Source organism: Palaemon carinicauda, chromosome 1 (genome assembly GCF_036898095.1).
Source record: "Palaemon carinicauda isolate YSFRI2023 chromosome 1, ASM3689809v2, whole genome shotgun sequence".
Classification (NCBI taxonomy): domain Eukaryota; kingdom Metazoa; phylum Arthropoda; class Malacostraca; order Decapoda; family Palaemonidae; genus Palaemon; species Palaemon carinicauda.
The window spans coordinates 62,756,928-62,780,927 of NC_090725.1; the positions used below are offsets into that span (position 1 = coordinate 62,756,928).

The 24,000-nt window shown below is 29.1% G+C and overlaps 1 pseudogene; it reads left to right on the forward strand.

Moving 5' to 3' along the window:
- Nucleotides 1-24,000, forward strand: part of LOC137645025 (neuroligin-4, X-linked-like) — a 69,502-nt pseudogene that overhangs the window by 34,010 nt on the left and 11,492 nt on the right.

A 24,000-nucleotide genomic window follows, 5' to 3' on the forward strand; every position in this document is an offset into this window, starting at 1 on the left:
ATGAAATTGGCAGCATTACCAGAGTATTTTGTTGATATATACAAATAAGGAAACATTATTATTGATCGTTCTTTTTTTGTAAATGCATTTTCGTCATTTGTTCAGCAAAACGTTGTCTTCGGTTAAGAATTCGTGGCATTTGGTCTTCATCAAAATTCTAAGCATAACTGCTATATCCACAAGTTAGGTAGAGTTTCATGGAAATTCGTCAAGTTGTGTCTCTTCTATATTTACCACAATTTAAAATGGGAAGATACGATTTTAATGAAAAGCAATATGTAGCTATATCTTTATCAATATCTCCCAGGTTTTGAATGATATTATACAGCGTTCCTGTTGTTTTCCTAGCATCTATTAGCGTCTTTGGATAACTCATTAGGGTCTACCTCTATCACAACTGGACTACACAAAGATATGCAAAAAAAAAAAAAAAAAAAAAAAAAAAAAAAACCTTCGAAATGACCTGCATTTAAGATATTCACATTAAAAAAACTTTTGAACTGAACTGCATATAGGAAATGCATTGAAAACCTTAGCTCTACAAGTCTTAATGTGGAATTCGAACTAGTGTCCTACTGGCTCACCTCTATCTCAAATCACCATAAGTTTTACTGATATGGTTACACTACCACTATTAGTTGTAATAATAAAAAAAAGAGTTCCTTATCATTACTATTAGCATAATCAGCATCATAGTTGATATTAACTTTCTTTTTCCCCAATAATTGCCTCTGAAGATCAGTCATTGTAATCCAAGAATCCAAGCAGCAGCATACGATTTTTATATAATCTACTTTACTTCTTCCTGTCATTTTCAAAAATTTGTCACTTTACACAAGGAATGAATACTAATTCTCCCTGGATGTATATCGCTTTGGCCTTTGATGTGAATTTCTCATTACTGAACCTAAAATCCTTGATTGCTGTTGACAATGCATAATGCGACCCGATATACCATGTTTAGAAAATAGGTATGTTGGTGGAAAGATATGTCTTTGAGTTAATACGTATTTCCATGATCATGAATAATCTTCAGGCAATGCGATTGAAGTCTGGCAAGGCATTTAAACGTAAGTCGTTATTCATTTCCATAATTCTTGAATGAATATTTTGTTATTCAATGGTATATCTATCATGCTTGAGGATGATCATTTTAGTTCCACGCACACACAGGTGCGATTGATAGTAGAACTGATGAATTATTAAATTATTATAAAAATTATTGAAAAAATAAGCTGAAGGATATTGTCGCAACGTTTTTTTTTTTCCGGTTGTTAATCCTTTTCTCCCATTGATATGATTTCCCGGAAACCGCAAAATAACGGTATATCTCTATAGCTTATAAAATGAAGCGAGCGTTCATTCATGCACAAATTGTAATACTGGCTGGTGGAATGACCAGCACTCTTTAAATTAACTTTTTTTTCTCTCTGCCATCTAATATGACTTACTGAGAAGAAATAATAAAAAAAAAATCAAATATACCAGGATCAACAATAGTATTTCAAATTTAGGAATGGCACTACTAACTAAAACACACATTGAAAATGAGTTGTCTTTTTTAAGTCGGAAATTTAACATAAATAAGGTTATTCACTGCTAAAACGGTCAAACTAACAAAGTCCTACATAGTCAAAAAATAATCGTTAATAATTATCAACATTTCCACTTATTTATCTTCCTAACATACATTATTCAGAAGGGAATATATGATAAACAAATATAATTTGATAACGAAGCAGAGCTGTTCTTGTTTAAAGCATTTTACGATTAAAATCGTCTTAAATCTGACAAATCATTTGATTCCCAATATCCCAATAACAATCAAAGAAATATAGTTAAATTATATTACAATGAAAAAATAGCTGATACTAACGTTTGGAAAATTAGTATAATGACGTTACGTAAATTTATGGTGTAAAAACGAACATTAAAATAAGGTTAGAATTTTGCAAGAAGTGGTGTCTTTTATTTCGTTTATAATGCCTTTGTAGTCACAGTGGAAATTCTGGGAATCACTAACATCACTCAAGCCGGGACTATTAATAAAAGAGGAAACCGTTAGAATTCGGATTTCATGGGTAAAGTAATATTACAAGCAACTCTCAAGTAAATGCACCAAAGGACTCGCTCATAGCATTTATCCTAGATAAAAGCTTACCATGACTCAGTAAATCGGTGGCCAAAGTCCTTTCATCAAAAGCCCTGCAAATTAACCAAGATTCCTAATCATACCAAAATCGTTGTTCCTGGCTGAAAATTCTATATAAATGCTCTGGTTACCACCACTGTTATCCACGATCACCAGTGTTTGGAGCTGGAATACTGTTAGTCTAAATACGTGGCTTTCCTGTGGTTTCATATGCGCTGTGATTTAAATGACTACTGTTATAGTACAGTAAGGAACATACACACACACACACACACACACACACACACATATATATATATATATATATATATATATATATATATATATATATATATATATATATATATATATATATATATGTGTGTGTGTGTGTGTGTGTATATGTATACATTCACACACACACACGCACACACACACAGACACACACACACACACACACACACATATATATATATATATATATATATATATATATATATATATATATATATATATATATATGTATGTATGTATGTATGTATGTATATATCATCCTCTCCATCACCAACTGGAGCCCAGTTAAATGTTTAGTGGACTAATCTCTCTTGGCGAGTGGGAAGAGTATGAAGAAACCATCTCCATCTACCCCTCAAGAATAGGCTCATCCACATATGGCACTCGAGTAATTTCTCCTATAGTTTCTAACCTGAGCAATGTCTGATTTGGTTTTTCCAATCTTTCAATAAATTATAATTCTAAAGAGCCTGTGTTAGAGATTATAGTTCCTAAATATTCAAATGATTCTACCTTAATAATTCTTTTTTTTTTTCAACGATATTTAATATTCCAGTACATATTCCATTTTCATCATCTCTATCTTTCTTCTATTTATCTTGAACTCAGCTTCCTGTAATAATTCATGCATTCTGGTAAGCAAGCATTGTAAATCATTTGCTCCTCTGGTAATAAGGTCAACATCACCCACATATACTATGTCAGCAAATCTCCTATTGTTAGTCCAGTCCAATCCCTCTCCACCATCCCAAACCGTTCTATGCATCACGAACTCCTTGAGGACGATAAACAACAAAGGTGTTAAAACATTGTCTTTGAGCACTTAACTGTCCACGGCAATTTCATTTGATAGGACTCCACTAACATAACTTTTCAATTAGTATGCTCATGACAGACAAACTAAAATTTCCATAATTAAGAGGAACTTAATAATAACGCAGGACTCTCCACAAAATTGGCTGGTGCACACTATCAAAGCTTTTTTTCTTAGTGGACAAATGCCATATAAATGGGATTTTCTTTTTTCATTCATTACTGTACAACATGTCCTGAAATAAGAATTTGGTCATTATAGATTCTATATTTTCTAGACTCTTTACAATAAGCATACAATATATTTTTACGACAACTGCCGTAAGTGTGATACCTCTGTAACGATTAAAATCATTCAAATCCCTCCTTTTTTTTTTTTTTTCAATTTAGATCAACCGTCCTAGCACCCAATCATCAGGCTTTATTGCGGATGATGAACTCATATAACATTTGATTTTAACTGTCAGATGTTTACGAGTTGAACTTAAAATATGTATTCCAGCCAAGGAAGGATGTAGTAGTTTCGTTACATTTAAGACATCAACGGTATCCCAATATGAATAAATTTACATCGGTATCATATTTTTATGAGTAAAAAAAAAGAATTTTAAATAAACTTAAGATGTACTATGAAGAATTTGAAATCCTCAACTTATTCTTTGAATCCTACTGAACCATCATTCCCTTATTTATAAGGTTTAATTAATACATATAAACCTGGAAATGCAATAAGATCTATTATGATTTATCTAGATACTTGGTAAAATTTCCTTCTCTGATTTTAGACTCTAATCCACTCAAACTCCAAAAAAAGTATAGTCCATATTTTCGATAAATTAGTTTCTTGGGGGGGGGGGGATAATGTATAAGCAGATATTCACCAGTTTTGATGTGACTTGAACGATTATTGGTTTTCTGGTCTTATTTTGTAATACAAGATACCCTAACCAATAATAGTTATTAAACTTATTTTGGTGTGTATTATAATGGACATTTCAATGATCAAATGGTTGGTAGTGTTATTGGTAACCGGTTATTTCCACTGCATGCAGCATATTATATATATATATATATATATATATATATATATATATATATATATATATATGTATATTCGAAGGAAATATTCTACACTCTTCCGGACTACTCGAAGGTATTATACAAGTAATGTGCTTGAACCATTACTCACCCCACTATTTGATAGGCTGAACAAGTTACCTGGCTATGAGGAGACCAATCAATTAATGAATAACAATTCATAATAGATAAACAAATATCCAAAAAAATTTAAAGTAAATTAGTTAAACAGACAATAATTTTGTCAGTTTTAACAAAATTCGGGCAATAAAAATTAGATTTGGAATTAGGTGAATGGTAGATCATCAGTATAAAAAAAAATACTCATATCCAATATCAAAACTCGTAAGATCATCTTGAAAAGGAAAAACCTTGGAAGAGCTTCATTCATCTTTCAGAGTTTCGTAAATATATAAAAATCTGCGAAATTCTTTACTTTAATATAACTAAAAAATATATTACTTTTCTTTCCATATATTCCCTTTACTTTTGTATGGGGTGCGGTATCCAATTGCTAATGTATGCTGTTCTTTTTTTTCAATTTGACAAAAAAAAAAAACAGTAAAATTTATCCCTCGCTACATATTTTTCGTTCTTGAATATGAAAAGCTATTTAATATAATCAATAGAAGTATCATGCTTTCTGTGCTGTAAAATCATTATTGTTTTTGAATGTCTAGAAATAACTATGAAAGCACTTTCTAATTGCATGATGAAGATTAAAACCACACAAGAATTGTGATTAATGTTTTCATGTAATGGTACGAACGCTTCTTAGTAGCGTTAGATACAAGTTATGATCAACTGCCTTTTTACTGAATATAAATTGGATTTCATGCAGCATATAAAAGAAACATTCTTTTAAGACACGATGTTAAGTATTTCTGATTTATCTTGCAAATGGGCAATATTGTTAACAAAGTTTGAATGTATTTTTGGGAAAAAGAGTTAAGCTTTCATCATCAACCTCAATATACATCACATATCATATTTCCTATCCCATTTGTATACTTAATAACCATAACGAAATTCAATGCATCTGAAGCAAGATGTTATCCTAAGTCTAAAATTTTTCTTTCTTGAAATAATTAGAATTTGAATCATTTTATAAAAGATGCAACCAACCAAGCGTATAATCAGAAGCCTCTATGTAAGCTTTTATTTATGTACTCAGTAATTTCCGTGCAAAAGTCCATATTGATATTATCATTCATAATAATAAATATTATACTACAACGCCTTTTCCTTATCAAACTTTATGAATAATTCCTCCATCTGGTGTTTTTTGTCTACAAGAGAAACTTGCCTATCCATAACTCGAAAACATGTATTCCAATAAAGAAAATGCAACCACTATATTCTTATCATCTTGCACTTAACTCTTGTTCATTCCATTTTCTTATGATAAACAATACTAGGTAGGAAACTAGAACGGGCATTCGTTAGGGTACATACCTTCGACTCTACCATATTGTATAGCTCAAGATCGACAATAGAATTGTGCACATTTTGGAACTTGTTTCATGCAAATCTGAAAAAAAAAATACCATTTTATAACAAACATAGAATCTCTTTTTTTCTCCATGACCTTCGACCCAATCATTCTTAAATCACAAGAAAGGCAATTGAAATGTGTATATATTGGCCTTTGTTTCTTGCAGGTTGGAAAAAAATAGCAAAAAGATGATTTTAACCTTTTTGTTACCTTGGCATTTGATCTAATAACTCTTAAATCTAATCAAATGGTCCTTGGATCATGGCCAATCACCCTACCTAATTTTATGAGATTTGCCCACGATATAGCAAAAAGAGACTTTCAACCTTTTTTCACATAGATCAAGTTGTATACCACAAGATAGGCAATTGAATTAGGCACATTTTGCACCAGTTTCATGCAATTCGGATAAAAATTTACCACTATGTAGAAAATAGACTTTTTGCTCTAGACCCTCAACTCTGACTCAATCACTCACAAATCACAAGATGGGCAATTGAATTAGGAGCAATTTCGCACTAGTTACACGCAAAACGGATATAAATTTACCACGATATAGCAAAAAGATCTTTTTGATATTTTCTTTACCTTGACCTTAAAATTAGCACAATAACTCCCGAAATCTAACCGAATTTTCTTTGGATCATGGCCAATCTCTAACCAAATTTCATGAGAATCGGTCAAATAGCCTTTGAGTTATGTGAATCACAAACCAACAGACAGACAGACAACGATATTGAGGTAAACATATGCCTATCAAAACATAACCTATACAATGAAGTTGGCGAAGGTGAAGATTGATAAAGTATGTTTTCATGATTCACGGAAAACTGCCTAGACATGTCTTATAATAGCTCAACGTCCTTTGGGAAGCATTGTGAGAATTTCTGAATTAGGCGAAGTATGAAGGTGAAGGGTCCAACCACACTCTACCCAAACAATAAAATCCGTTGTATCTTCACATGCTAGTGCCCACTTAATTATTGCTTTCAATATACAATTGTCACCCTTTTTTGACTAATTATGAGCATATAAATTACGATTGGCAATCGTTATTTTCATATAGTGAGGTTTTCGATATTCTGCACCATGAATTTTTTCTATAATAAACCCACCTCTAGAATAAATTTCTGATTCAATATGGACCTGATGTGTCATGACATGAGATAACCCGTGATGACTTAATCCATAACCGGGAATTTTCATTGATGCTCGATTGTTGCCAAATTGCTGACGACAGTAATATACGTGATGACATCTTTCACCAAACACAAGCAGAATTTTTTCTCACTGCAGACACTCTTGGCAAAGTGATATGATTTCATTATTTTCATAATCACTCCTCCAATATCAATTCACATACTAATGACACTCCCCCTCTTTTACGTACATGCCTGCTTCATAGAGAGCTACGTTATCTCTCTTTCTATCATGCAGCGCGTATAATCAACGTCACATTACTCCAACCAACCTAAACGGCCATAAAATACAACAAATGCTAATTTTATTCAATTTATTTTCACCATTATTAGATTGGCACTTTTTATGACAATGTCAACCTTAGGTACTGCTATAAATTTTACAGCTTTTAAGCTACAAGCAACAATCAACCTAAATGACAAAATCCGTTGAATGTACACATGCTAATGTTTACTTCATTATCTTTCTGTTATGCAATTGTCACACTTATGTGACCCATGGAAACATATATATATATATATATATATATATATATATATATATATATATATATATATATATATATATATGTATATATATATATATATATATATATATATATATATATATATATATATATATATATATATATATATATATATATATATATATATATATATATATATATATAGCTGCACCTTTTGTTGAATAAAGTAGTTATCTGGAGGCTCACCTATTATTCATACATTTCCCAGGCTTATAACAGTCCAAAAAAAGAAACTTGATTTACAATACAAACAACTATTTATAGTTCATTGATGAATAATCAATTTTACTCGGCCGTTAATGGACCAAGAGAAAAAAACACCAGGGTTATTACAAGATTTTTCATTTAAATGTTGAATTGCCAGTGAGTCTTCTGTGGAACAAATATTCCAAGTGATTAGTCACTTTATAAACCAGCATAGAAATTCCATTAAAAAACGTGGAAATCCGCTCCACTCGCTGCCATTCATCTAGATCCTGAATGGTTACGGTTCTTCTTATATATGATGTTCTTAGTAATATGTTACACTTTCAAATTGTTTAAATATATATGACTAAAGTTAACTATCCAATGCAATCTAATCCAACCATTTCTGCAAAATCCTCTCCCGCTGCCTACTATCACCTCTACAATGCACTTTTAATACTAGCCAAATGTACTACATTCCTTCATCAAGAACTAGCCCACCACCAACCTATTCCTTTCTAAATCTATTGCTTGTAACCACACTTATATATCTCAATATTACTTACTATGCCAATAAACTCTACAAGCGTTTCTTGTTAGCAGCCTCAACCCTTTTTTAGTTTTCATACACCCTTTTCTTCCATTAAAAGAATCTGGTTCAACAGAAACATTTTTGCCCGTATACGGTTAACGTCTTATTTTGCCTATTACCAGCATCATTTACATCTACCCTTAAGTACTTATAGGACTTAATTACTTCAAATCATCCATGATAACTATTAACATTTATTACCGCATCTCCCAGCATTTTTCTTCCATTTACTCTCAATTACTTTTTACTTTTCCCAATCAGCATTGAAACCTTTGTGATCATAAAAACAATCCATAACTCTTCCGTTTCTGATATCTTACTTCATCTCTCAGTAACAATAAAGGAAATAAAATGTGAAATATTTAAATTATCACTCAGTGATCGTAGCTTAGATTTTTCCTTCAAACAGTAATGATATCTTCATAATGTAATGCTTTTGAGCAGTTGTTCTACACTTAGTATATGATTACTTTCTGTCTTTCCTTGGTGTTGTAATACTTTTTCCTCCTTATAGTCTGGTATACATTGTTATTTTTAATGAGATCATGTTTTCTCCGTAAATATCTTAAAGCAATTATATATAATAACTTCTTAAGTTAAGGAATTAAGAAACGTATTTTATAAAATGAATAGGTTTTATGATGATTTTGGTATTTTTTCTTGGATTTAACATGTCCTCACCGAAAACCATTGATATCAATGCCATCTAGGTATAACATTGAAAGTTTAAATCTCATCTTCGTTAATTTTAATATAAATCATACGCACATGATTCTAAATTATCTATTTTTTTTTCATTAACACTAATATTGAATGTATTATATATTTCCGAACAAGATCTCCAATGATGGACTAGTTGCACATTTTTTGAAGAAAATGGCGTCATTTTTATGTCAAAAATACTTTTACCGAACATCATATTCTTTCAAGGAAATTACCATGTTCAGTAATTTAAAAATTCCTTAAAAGAAATTCAGGTTCTCTTCCACTAAGTTTCGTTTTGGCGCAAGACTCGTAAAATTCATGGTGATTAAACCTGATATCGACACATTATTGGTATGCATGTAGATTTTAGTCAAATGACATGAACATGTATCCACAATCCATTTCTAATTTGAATATTTTCAGCTGTCAGGGATCACTATCTTCCATGACAATGTGGTATGATTGATTTGACATGAATATTGCCTATTAAGTGTGATGTCTGCCTTCATATATCTCAATAATAAGGACTGAATAGTCTAGATAATCAACTGGGAATACACCTGACTCGCAGTCCATAAGCTGGATAATTGAGTTAGTGATATCTATACTGTGTATCTACCCATTGAGCCATTATAAGCTACTACCTGGTCCTAGAGAGCGAGTTTATGCCATGACCATATACACAAACACACACATACACACACACACACACACACACACACACACATATATATATATATATATATATATATATATATATATATAAATCTATCTATCTATCTATCTATCTATCTATATATATATACATATATATAAATATGTATATATATATATATATATATATATATATATATATATAAATATATATATATATATATATATATATATATATATATATATATATATATTTATATATATACAGTATATATATATATATATATATATATATATATATATATATATATATATATATATATATATATATATATATATACTGTATGTATATATATATATATATATATATATAAATATATATATATATATATATATATATATATATATATACATACATACATACATATATATATATATATATATATGTATATATTATATATATATATATATATATATATATATATATATATATATATATATATTCAGAACATTTTATGAAAAACCCAAAGAACTCTCCCTTTCCTCCGGTACTCTAGCAAGAACTCTGAAAATTTAAAGGAAGGTACTGGTAACACTGAAAAGGTGTTTGCTCGTAAAAAAAAAAAAAAAAAAAAAAAATAGTACACATCGGAATTATTAATTTTTCCCTGACATATTTGCCTTTTGACAGATCGCAGATATTTACGCCCAGGGGATCGTGGTTGGGATGATGGTAGGGGCCAAGACCTATTTAAAGTAGTTCAAAAGTCGTTTGTGACAACCAAGTAACCTTTTTTATATAGAATATTATTAACACATGCGATATAAAAATCATTTTATTTATGTATATTATATTTCCATAGTTAACAGGTGATTAACTTTTCATTGTCAATGCTAACTGTATTATTAATGACTTGTTGCATTTATAGAATAAAACCTGGGTGCCGAATAGTACCGGATTATAGATAAAACGGTGCGTTTTCCTATGAATCAATGATTAACTGTCGACCATCGATCGTATATAAATTAAACTGGTTAATCATTTAGAATATTAAATTACTTTGTTCCAGCAAATGTAAATAACTTTCCCACAAACAAGCAGTACATTTTCTTCTACGTTTAACAAGAATAAAGAAAATATTGAAAATTGCATAATTGTGATAAGAATTACATGAAAAGGAAAGAAATTGGTTTTGATATATTGTGTCAGAATTAATTTTCTACACATAACTACACTTGAACTATCCTATGGCCCCTATAAGTAACCCGTCATAGAAGGTTATGATGAGCAGGATAGCTTATCATATTTTACATGTAACAGATTGCAATGTACCGCAGGATACAGCTTCCTCCAACTCCATTTTCTAGGTACCTAACATATCATAAGGCACTATATATCACAATCTACTGTTTTTCTAACCAACTAAATGAAGGAGAGGGATGTGTTACGAAATGTAGGTATAATCATTTTAAATGAATATCGTCAATATAAGGTTAACAGAAACAATTTGCCCAGCGTGCAAACCCATGTGTTTAAGGAATCAATGTTAACGTAATGATTTAAACTTTAGAATATCATTAAGGTATCAAGAAGAAAATATTCTTTAATGTAATCATTGAAGGGAAATTGTCGGCAATTTTGAAGCGCTATAATTTATTAACTAACGAAACAATATTCAAAACAAAGGTCTTAGGCAGAATGTGATGGTATGGATTCAAGACCGATGATTTCTTCAAAAAGGTTCACAATAAACATAGTGGCATCATGATTGCCTTATCAAGCAATGCATTATTCGTTATCAAATTGAAATTTAGAATGTAATTAGGTGGCTCGATTGCAGGCCATGTAAATACCAGAGGGTGTGATGGGGTTCACCTTTAAGTTATGTAAGTCAGTGTGATGTTTGCTGGTTAACTAGAAAAAATATACACTACACAAGGATGATGAGTCTTGGAAATGGAATAATAATAATAATAAAAAAAAATTAATGAATTACCATAACAGAATTTGGATTAAAAATGGCTGGATTAGGCATTCATGTTTTTAATAACATTAAACCAGGAATCATAAATTTAATTTATTTATTGTGTACTATGCTTTTATAGCTTTTTTTCGGACTAAAATGTAAAGAACTTTAATAGTGTCCACCAAATATGCTTTGTGCAAATAAGGGTACTGGCTTGTGGAAAGAGGAGACCATTTAATGTGTATTTCCGCCAAAAAGATGAAAAAAAAAAATATCGAGTAACAATGGAAGGAAATGTCACTATAAGTAAATGACTAACGCAAAGGTCCAGCATCAATTACTATATTTCCAAGTTTAACCCAAAAAGGAGAAAAATACTCGTTATATTCACAAGACTTTTAAAGACTTCTCCAAAAACTCACAATCATTCCTTGAACGGAGTTTTCCCAAAAATTATTCGTTCCAAATATCTATAGGAGTTATAAATATTATATATGTCTAAAATCAAGAGATATATAGTGTTATATTTTTTTTATTATGCTTAGATATACATAAGAAATGATAACAATCATGACTATATTTCTAGTTCATTATCTTGTCAGTCTCTTGGTGACATAGTAGTGTATTATTCATTTCGTTGGTTTCCCTTGTTACGAAATGGAATAAAATTAATATCAAGCCATGTAAACAATGATCTATTGACTTCTCCTTAAACACCTGATTAAGCATGTAAACCACAAATACTTATTTACAATTTGTAGCAAGTAATTTGGCTATTATAATATTAGACCGTGAAAATGAATATATATATAAAAAAACAGCTCTTAATATGCATATTTCTGTATTTTCAGATAATTCCATGATGGCCTATCCAGTAGTCGTTTTCATTCACGGGGAGTCATACGAATGGGGTTCCTCTAGTCTGTACGATGGATCAGTTTTAGCTGCGCTTGGCAAAATCATTGTCGTCACTATCAATTATCGTCTGGGAATTCTTGGTAAGAGGGTTTTTTGAAAATACTTGAATTCCAGTGGGCCAATTATTCATAAGGCTAAATTGATAAAAGAAAAACAAATATAATAAAAACAATCACTGCTACTAAAGAAACAAAATTCGATGTAAAAAAAATAACATTAAATTGTTTCAGGATTTTTTAACGCCAACGTGGACCCAATTGGCAGAGCTGCAGTGGCCAATTATGGACTGATGGACCAACTGGCAGCACTTCACTGGGTTCAGGAGAACATCGTTCGGTTCGGTGGTGACCCTGGTCAGGTCACGGTCATGGGCCACGGGACAGGAGCTGCTTGTCTCAACTTCCTCGTCATATCCCCAGCTGCTTCAGGTCAGTGATTAAGTAAGTACTTTTCTCCCTGAAGCTAACATTGGTCTTCAAAGTCATTTTGATACTGCACATTCCGCAATAACTAATTAAATGAAACTTTACCTAGTATAAATTAAAATTTATCTTTATTATGATGCCCATGGTGATAAAGATAATGATAATAATTTTAGTTATGAAATATATATGTTTATCTATAAGAGACTAATAGTAGCTAATGCTTTTTTTCTTCAGGACAATTAGGCCTATACACCTCATTAAATAAACTTCACATTTCTATTTTTGTCTTAACTATACCTATATGAGATAATGAAAACAAACAGAAATAGTAAGGAAACTTGAAAAAGAAACATCATATGAATGAAGGAAAAATTACACTAACATCTTATTTAAACAGTGAGCCTGAACTTAAGGTTACAGTGCATCACACCATAATGAAAATCTAATATCACTGGTTAAGGTTAACATTACTGACTGTACGTAAATCTTACAACACTTGACTATCGGTTCTTACATATCCCAGCTTTTAAAAAAGAAAAGACAAAAACACTTCAACATGTACGGAATTTAAGGTTAAAGATCACATTTCCTAATTTGACGGGCCTTTAAAGATAGAAGGGAAAACTGTCGCGGTCATATTCATGCCTTAGTTATTATGTTGAGGATGAAGCTCTTGCATAAAACTGATTAAAATAGGCACACCATTTACCATTAAAAAAACATCGTTAATATTCTCTAAAAACTCCTATCTCTAACCATTCACCTCAATTTTTAGTTGACTAGACAGTTTCCTGAATATTGTTTTCTAAATATTCTCACAAACCTTTTAGCCGTTTTTTTTTTTTTTTTTTTTTTTTAATCAAAATATAATCCTCGTCCTGAACATCTCGAATTATAAAGAAATTCTCAACCACCATATCTTCTTCCATAAATCTTTAATGCTCAAAACATCGCAAAACACTTGTCTACCTTTATGAATAAACCTAACTTTTAATAAATATCTCCACCTTTCTCATACCTTCAATTCTTCTTATGCGCAGAAACTTTCCAAACAGTTAAGATTATTAGCTTTAACCCTTCCGTTTTGATCCTATCTTTAGCCTCATAATCCCTTCACTTATTCCCCACTTAGGCTTCTACACGTATCCCTTGTCTATTCGTAACCCTTTACACACTCCTAGCTAGTTGGCTTCTATTTCCAACCACATTTTGTATCTGTACAGAAATAGGTGTATCATGCTGGTATATATTTATTCTATTGACCCTATTGTTACTCACATATGGTCAACCTTTTTCCCCAGTAAATATTAACTATAATACTAAATTTTATAGTTGCCATTCAGAGTTTCCAATTACCTACTACAGATATTAACCATTTCAGACTCCATTCACAAATGTTTTTGCTTATTATACAATTTCACTTACATAATTTCATTACTGTAACGTTCACATATATTCATCTATGAAGTTATATAGGAGCTATGGTAACATGACACTATTTTATCATATACTTCAAACCAGTCTGCTGCCCATCTACACATCTCATCATATGCCTAGCTCTCATGATAAAATCTTGTTATGTTCAGTATTTATAATAATAAAAAAAATTCACATTGTTTCTCCACTGATGCAATCATATGTTCTTTACATCGATCTGTGCTATACAGCTTTTTATATTTAATTAAAAAAGAAAAAATACTCCATTCCTGTTCTTCATTTAATATTTTCCTCACCATATAAGCTGTAAATGTAAAAAGTAACTCTTTTCATACATGTTTAGCGACAGGATTTCCTATAATCCGGTTACTTTAAAAACGGGATTTGACCAAATTTTCAAGATATAATTCATAAACAGAGCTTAATCCTTGTTAAAGTATTTTAAATATGTAAATACTATTGCAAATTATAAAATTATATTTTATTTAACAATAAACATGCCAATTGTAATGTTAACATAAAGGGGTCTCAGAGCATAATAGCCATTTGCATAGTTTTATAGAAACCTATGAGAGTTTCTTAAATGGTCCAGTCAATACATATACCTGTACTAATAAAAAGTAAACAGAAATAGTATATACATACTGAGCTATTTCTACAGTTTCCTTTCTATCCAGAAAAAAAATCTCAAATATCTTAAAGATTTAGATGTATAACTAGAATATTTTAAACACACACACAAACACGCGCACACACACTCACACATACACACACACACACAAACACACACACACACACACACACACATATATATATATATATATATATATATATATATATATATATATATATATATATATATATATATATATATATATATATATATATATATATATATATATATATATATATATATATATATATATATATATATATATATAGATAGATAGATAGATAGATGGAGAGATAGATAGGTAGATAGAAAGATAGATAGATAGATAAATATAAAATGGCCATTAATATACATTGTTTTCAGTTTATAATGAAGAAATTACATTTTAGTGTTTCATTTCAACTCTATATAAGTACTTTTAAAGATAAAATCATCTTTCTACTTGTAGAATTTTTGAGGATCTGTTTCTACTATATCTTGGAAAATTATAGACTAAAGAGATATTTCTTCCCAAACTATATTGGAAAAATTGTGACAGAGAAATATACTTACTCTATGTAAAAAAAGAAAAAAAGGTCGGTAAATTATTTTACATCTATCGGTTTTTTACAGTCGTTTATATTCCTTATAGCGGATAGTATGCTGCAATGTAATTTTGTGTCGGCATAAAAAAGAAAAACAAGAAAAAAAAAAGAAAAAAGGTCACAGAGATGTACTGTTTTTTATTTTTATATTTTGGGGGTTATAATATCAATTATAATAATCATCCTTCAATTTGAATCCTCTTAACTTTTAATTTTCCGGAGCGCGAATACTTACAAACACACACACACACACACACACACACATATAATATATATATATATATATATATATATATATATATATATATATATATATATATATATATGTATATACTATATATATATATATATATATATATATATATATATATATATATATATTTATATAAATATATATATATATATATATATATATATATATATATATATATATATATATATATATATATATATATATATATATATATATATATATATATATTTATATATACATACATACATACCTCCATACATACGAACGTTCATACAAATGTGTCCATTTATTAATATATCATATATACCTTTTTATCAATGTATGATGGTATATATAACCCTGTGTGTGCATATGTAGGCAAAATCTACACTAATCAATCTGCTTTGGGAAATTTCATTGAATATAAACACGATAACATAAGTGTCGCAACGTTATCTTATTATGAAAACCGATTTTATATCAAAACACAAATAATTTTAAAATAACATAGGACCTTGAAAATTACATATTCAAAATGACCACTACAATAATTTCCATCTTTAGCAGACCCTCTTTATACCATTAACAGCGGCAGCTTTGTTTAAAAGAGCCATCCTGATGTCCGGTTCCGCTCTAAGTCCCTGGGCTTCAGTTCGAGAACCCGTCCACTATGCTATAGAGACAGCGACGCAACTTGGATGCAGTGTGCCCAACGACCTCTATCATAACTACGAAGCACTACTTCACTGCCTAAGGGATAAATCTGTCGACCAAAATACTGAAGGTAAAATTTATATAATATATATATATATATATATATATATATATATATTATATATATATATATCTATATATATATATATATATATATATGTAAGAGAGAAATTTCCAGAAAACAGCTGAGTCCTCCAAGAGAATCTGTTTTCACCAATGTTGTTTATCCTCCTCATGGACTTTGTAATGTGTTCAACAGTCAGAGATGGTGAGAGAATGATTGGACTGGATTGGTGATAGGAATTTAGCAGACCTAGAGTATGCTGATGATGCTATCGTTCTTAGCAGAACACAACAGGATTTGCAATGCTTACTTATCAGAGTGCAGGAAATATCACATAAGTTTGAGGCTGAAGATAAATAGATATATAGATAGACAGGCTTATAGAACAATGACACTCCCATACCAGCTACCTGGAGTGTTATCAGGTGTTTACTGGGCGGAGATCAAACCTCATTAGACACCTGACAAAAAGAGTCATTTCTGGTGACCGTTAAATTCTTGTTTTGACTTTCAATTCAGTTTATTTATATGAATAACGGTAGCCATATATATAAATACATAAGCAAAACTATATGTATATATAAAACACATTTTACATATAAATATAGAATAAAGACATATACATACGTATACACAGACTGGCATTCATACACACACACATGCATAATATATGCATAGACATATACACACGTACACATACTGCAATACATATACAGACACATACATAGACTTATATATACATGTTCTCTTTCACATGATTAACATGTATATATTTATATATATAATATATATGTATATATATATATATATATATATATATATATATATGTATATATAATATATATATACACACACACACACACGCACATATATATATATATATATATATATATATATATTTAATATATATATATATATAATATATATTATATATATATATATATATGCACATATAACATTATTACCATAAACATATATATACGTATATATCAATACCTATATCTAGCCTAACCCTATATACTGCCAATGTACTTATGCATACTATATAAAAATAATTATTCCCTTCAGTGAATGGTAGCTTAGGTCTAAATATTAATTTCACGGTGACGTTAATTATTCACAATACATTCAGTTCTACATAAAGTGGTTGAATTTTTTTTATATAGCTTACAAATCTCTTTACATATAAAGGCGTCGAGTTTTTACATTCCATGTCCAATATTCAAGTTTTTTTCAAAGTTTTTTTTTATGAAAATGGACTCTATCGTGTTTCTTTCCAATAAGTTATTTGAATGAACGAATTTCTTTGCACATGACCAATTAATAGTGTGATTTTTATCTCTAACGAGGGCAAAGAGTATATTATTATCTTGAGCATATTTGACACTTTTCTTATATTATTCCATTCTCTTTTCTAGGGCTTTACCAGTTTGACCAATATATAATTTTTCACAAGCATTGCATGGAATACGATATACACATCCCTTGCTATTGTCAGGAGAATTCTTTATTAAGGCTGTTTTTATTGCATTGTTACTCTTAAATGGAAACGTTTACATTGACATTTTTCTACAGTTGGGGAATTTCTTTAAAAGAATTACTATAAGGCAGTACAAGTAAATTTTGTGTATTGTAGTTTTTCCTGTTATCAGTACCGAAAAGAGTCTTTTTTGCTGTTCTTAGTGCATCATCCAACACAATTTCAGGGTACTTCATTGCTCTAATCTCATTTATTTCATCATCAATATATTCAGGGCTGCAGACTCGAAATGCTCTTAAAAACATAGAAGTAAATACTGATTTTTTAACTTTGTTGCCTTGATTTGAGTAGTAATGGACATAAGCTGAGATATTCGTTGGCTTTTTGTATCCATCTCATTGTACGTCCTGCGTATGTCCATTAATTTTTCTTATATATCAGAATATCTTTATTTTCTCTCGTATCCATGTTACCTTTTACCTTTTTTAAGTTGTAATTACCTTGTGCCATTAGGCTTTAGTAAGGTTCCAAGATTTTTTTTATGTAAATTAATATTGGTAAGACTACCTGATTAAATATATTTCTTTTGAGAGAAAGGGGCGTTTTATATTCCATAATCTCTCTCTCTCTCTCTTTTTTTTTACCAATATTTCTCTATCCCCTGCTTTTCGATCTTTTTATATCGGTTTATTCTCCTTTGGAAACGCTTACTGTCTGCCCTCTGTACGCATGTTCATTAACAATCCCTACATGTTAGTCCAAAAAGTTATTTGTTATCGTTCTGCATTTTCATTGAACATATTCTTAGTTTTATTCATTTTCATTTTCAGATATACACTTCTGCATTTCTTTTAACATATTTTTAGTTTTACTCATTTTCATTTTCAGCTCTACATTTCTGTTTTTCTTTTCGATTTAAATCTTATTTTATGCTTTTCTAATTCAAAATATTAAAGATAATGACCATGAGTAAAATAGAAATGAGCTAACTAATGATCAAACTAAGATCGAACCCTAGCCCCTTTCATTAGAAGGGGCTAAGGTTTAATCCCAAGTATGAGGTAGAAATTTATATCAGTTTGAGCACGATATTGTGTTGATATTTATCCATATTGACTCATTTGGGGTAATTTGAATGAATTACCATGAATTGTGTCATATGATGGGCCAGAGAAACGGGGAAAACTCGCTGGTAGGAGACTGAGGTCTCAACAATTATATCCTGAACTACATATTAACAGTTAAGTTAGGTTCCAACTTTTTTTATGGCGTCTGGTGAATGGTTGGCAGTGACCTGACCTTTCATTGGAAGGGACTATGGTTCAATCCCAAGTATGAGGTAAATATTTATGTCTACTTGAGCACGATAATGTGTTGATATTTATTCATACACATAAACACACACACACACACACGCACACACGCACAAACACACACACACACATACACACACACACACACACACAATATATATATATATATATATATATATATATATATATATATATATATGTTTATATATATAAATAAATAAATAAATTAAATATATATATATATATATATATATATATATATATATATATATATATATATGCATATATGTATACATATGTATATATATATATATATGTTTATATACAGTATATATATATATATATATATATATATATATATATATATATATATATATTTATATATATATATATATACACCCGCATATGTATATATATATATATATATCCCTGAATATAAATATGATATATATATATATATATATATATATATATATATATATATATATATATATATATTTATATATATATGTATATGTATATATATAAATATATATATATATATATATATATATATATATATATATATATATATATATATATATATATTATATATATATATATATATATATATATATATATATATATATATATATATATATATATATAAATATATATATATATATATATATGTGTGTGTGTGTGTGTGTTTGTGTTAGTGTGTGTATATATACGGATATATATATATATATATATATATATATATATATATATATATATATATATATATATTATATATATATATATATATATATATATTTATATATATCTTTATATATATATATGTATATATTTATATATATATATATATATATATATATATATATATATATATAAATATGTATATATATATATATATATATATATATATATATATATATATATATATATATATATATATATATATATACATACATATATATACATGAAACATGAAGAATTATGTGAGCAGTATATAAATTCCAATACTAATTCAAAAGTTCTATACCTGATAGTTGATATTTATAAGGAAATATTCATAAATGCACATGGACATCTTGAGAACGCTGAAGGAGGAAATATAGAAACATACTTATGAGAAATTATTTCGATATAAATGCAAGATTTTGATATGAAAGGATTATGAAATATATTGGTGTAATTGTCATAATAGGAAAATATATGTATACGTAAATTATCTTCTGTAAGACAGAACTGAAAATAATATTATGAATATTTAGTTTATATGATAATAGATCCATAAAACTTTATCCTTTTATAAATATCAAAAGTGATTTAAAACTTAACAATCCTATTTTTTTTAATGCTTGTATTGTACGAGTTGAAAAGTATGGTGAAAAAAAGTATATTGTGAAAAAAAATCCTTCTCAGAATCCTTTAAGCTTTGTAATTCTAGAAAGAATATTACGTCAAGAAAATGAAAAGGGGTTCTATCATGGTTATAATTAACCGAATGCTTTCTACGGCTATTGTAATAGCATAATATTGAATTATTGCTTGTTCGTTTTACTAGGAGAGCTATAGACATACAGTAAAAACTTGTAGAAAAACTTAATTTTTTTCTAACATTTTGCCACAATGAAAATATAAAAATCTATAAAATCATGTTGCTTCCTGTTCATTGAACACTGTACAAATATTGACAGTGTTTATTGTTTGATTTCTGAGTCACAAAATAACATACTTAGTGCTTTATCATTAAAAAAATCCATGCTCTGTTGAGAGCAATTGTTGATACCTTAAGCAGATTAATCTTCTCATAAAAAAATCATAAATTTACTATGATCTAGCTATAGTGGCCTCACAGACAAATATTGTGATAAACTTTTACAATCTAATGTAACTCCCTACTGACAAAGCATATAAACTTGACGTTAAATCCTAGCTTTACAATTTTGTTTTTCTAATGCGATGCCATAGAAAGTCATATATATATATATATATATATATATATATATATAGATAGATAGATAGATAGATAGATAGATAGATAGATATATAGATAGATAGATAAATATATAGATACATAGATAGATATATAGATAGATAGATATACTGTAAGTAAATGTTCCTATCTCACTCCACGAGAGGTATAAATTTCGCCATATAATACATGGCACCTTTTGACAGCCGTGACACTTCCATAGCAGTTCGACAATATGGGCTTACTAAAGGCGCCAACTCCCCCTTTTTTTAACAGCATTTCAAATAGGCTTTAGCAGTTAGTCTACATGTCTCTGAAAATAGCACAGACATGAGTTTTACAAGCATTACTTTCCTCAGTTACATGTTTAAGGGGGTGAATGAACATTTCTGATTCATAACCAGATTTATAAGTGAGCTGAGTGCCCCTTTTCATTACGTATTTCCTTTACCTTTTGTTTAAACGATATTTACTAGATCTTTTGATATTTCAGTTGCTATAGAAGTCAACCTATCTTTGGAAATGTTAATGCGGTTAGTATGGTATACAGATAAACAAATGGGAGTGATTGATTTTTTTTTACATACGAGTAATATATATATATATATATATATATATATATATATATATATATATATATATATATATATATATATATATATATATATATATATATATATATACATATATATATGTATATATATACATATATATATATATATATATATATATATATATATATATATATATATATATACATATATATATATATATATATATATATATATATATATATATATATATATATATATATATATATATATATATATATATATATATATATATATATATACATATAATAGTGGTTGTTGTGATGCTAATAAAACTAGTAATGTTCAATATTGCAATAGCTGTTTGACATCTTATATTGGAACAATTCAAGCATTCAGGGTAAGGACTTAGCATGTAGGTGTAAAGTTCTGAGATATGGAAATGGGCGTGGGTGTGAGGGGAAAATGTAGATATTCCTTTTGAATCTACAGAATGGAAGAAACAACAAACACTAGTGATATGGCTAGTAAGCCTTCGCAAACGCTGATTTCTGTAAACAAATATTTACGGACAAGGAGAAAGTTATGAAGGTATATAAGAAGATACGGATAATTTTATATCGCTGTCATTTCACTCTAAGGACTATCTAACCATTAAGTAACTTGCCAGATAATTAGCAATAAGAAAATATAACTCTTAAAATTTTCTGGGATAAGTTTATACCTACAGTATAATCATAATATGTGAGGACATCTTACTTTTACCTTCAGGTAGAGTTAAATGTGCCAGAGTATGCTGCTGCGGTTGGCCCCAGTGTTGATGGTGTTACGATCAAACCAGACTGGATACATCAACATAGTAAAATAGGTAGGAATATTAGCATGCACAAAGGAACATATGAAGAGAGAGAGAGAGAGAGAGAGAGAGAGAGAGAGAGAGAGAGAGAGAGAGAGAGAGAGAGAGAGAGAGAGAGAGAGAGAGGTTTCTATAACTATGCGAACAAATCCAACATTATTGATGAAATAAAAATTCACATATAGATGAAATATATGAGAAAACGATGTTATTTGATCTCTCTATATTATCCTAACAGGAAAGGAGGGTAGGACTCCAGTTGACCTCCTTCTCGGAATGACCTCAGCCAATATCCTCGAACTATTCAACGAGGATGAAGTACAGCTTGGATTCGGCATGGATTACAGAGAACGAATTCTCAGAACGTTTGTCAAGAATAATTATCGTTTTCACTTGCAGGTGGGTAAAATTATATAAAAGAAGCAGTTACTTTCATTTGCAAGCAATGCGGTTTTCAATTTCAAGTGAGTGAAATATTGGAGTCTAAAGCTATTCATATCTAAATGATTAACATATCTATATGCTGGAATATAACGCATCAATATCAATTATATTTTAGGTAAAATTAGCTAGACAGAAAATGTTCTTGTGATACTTCATCATCCTCTTTTGACACACGAATTTCACAAAATAAATTGACTTTTGCATTAAAAAAATAATTTTGAAATTGATAGCTCCTATTGTTACCTACATTATATCGAGACATATATTAAAAATACACCCAATATTGCTCAAATGTTATGAGGGTTTCTTATAACGTCCGACCGAGTTTGTAATATTGTTATAATATTCTTCATGTACAAAAGCCCATCACCGATATTAAAGAGTTATTATTGTCATTCATACTTTGTATAATTATGCATTTGTTTTAAGTACGGATTTTAATATTAGTTTTTGTAAGGCTTTCTATTGATAGTGTTAAATTTATTTCATAAATTATTGTAATTTACTAGATTTATTGTTTTTACTTGTTTTTTATGGTTATGACTATTCATATTACTTATGTAATTAAAGGATTTCAGTCTTGTGCTTAGGTCATTTATTTGCACTCGGCTTCTGTTTCTGATTCTATCAATAAAACACTTGGACATAGTTTCGCAAGAAACATCTCTAATGGTTGCATTTTTGTTTATGACAATTTGCTTATATT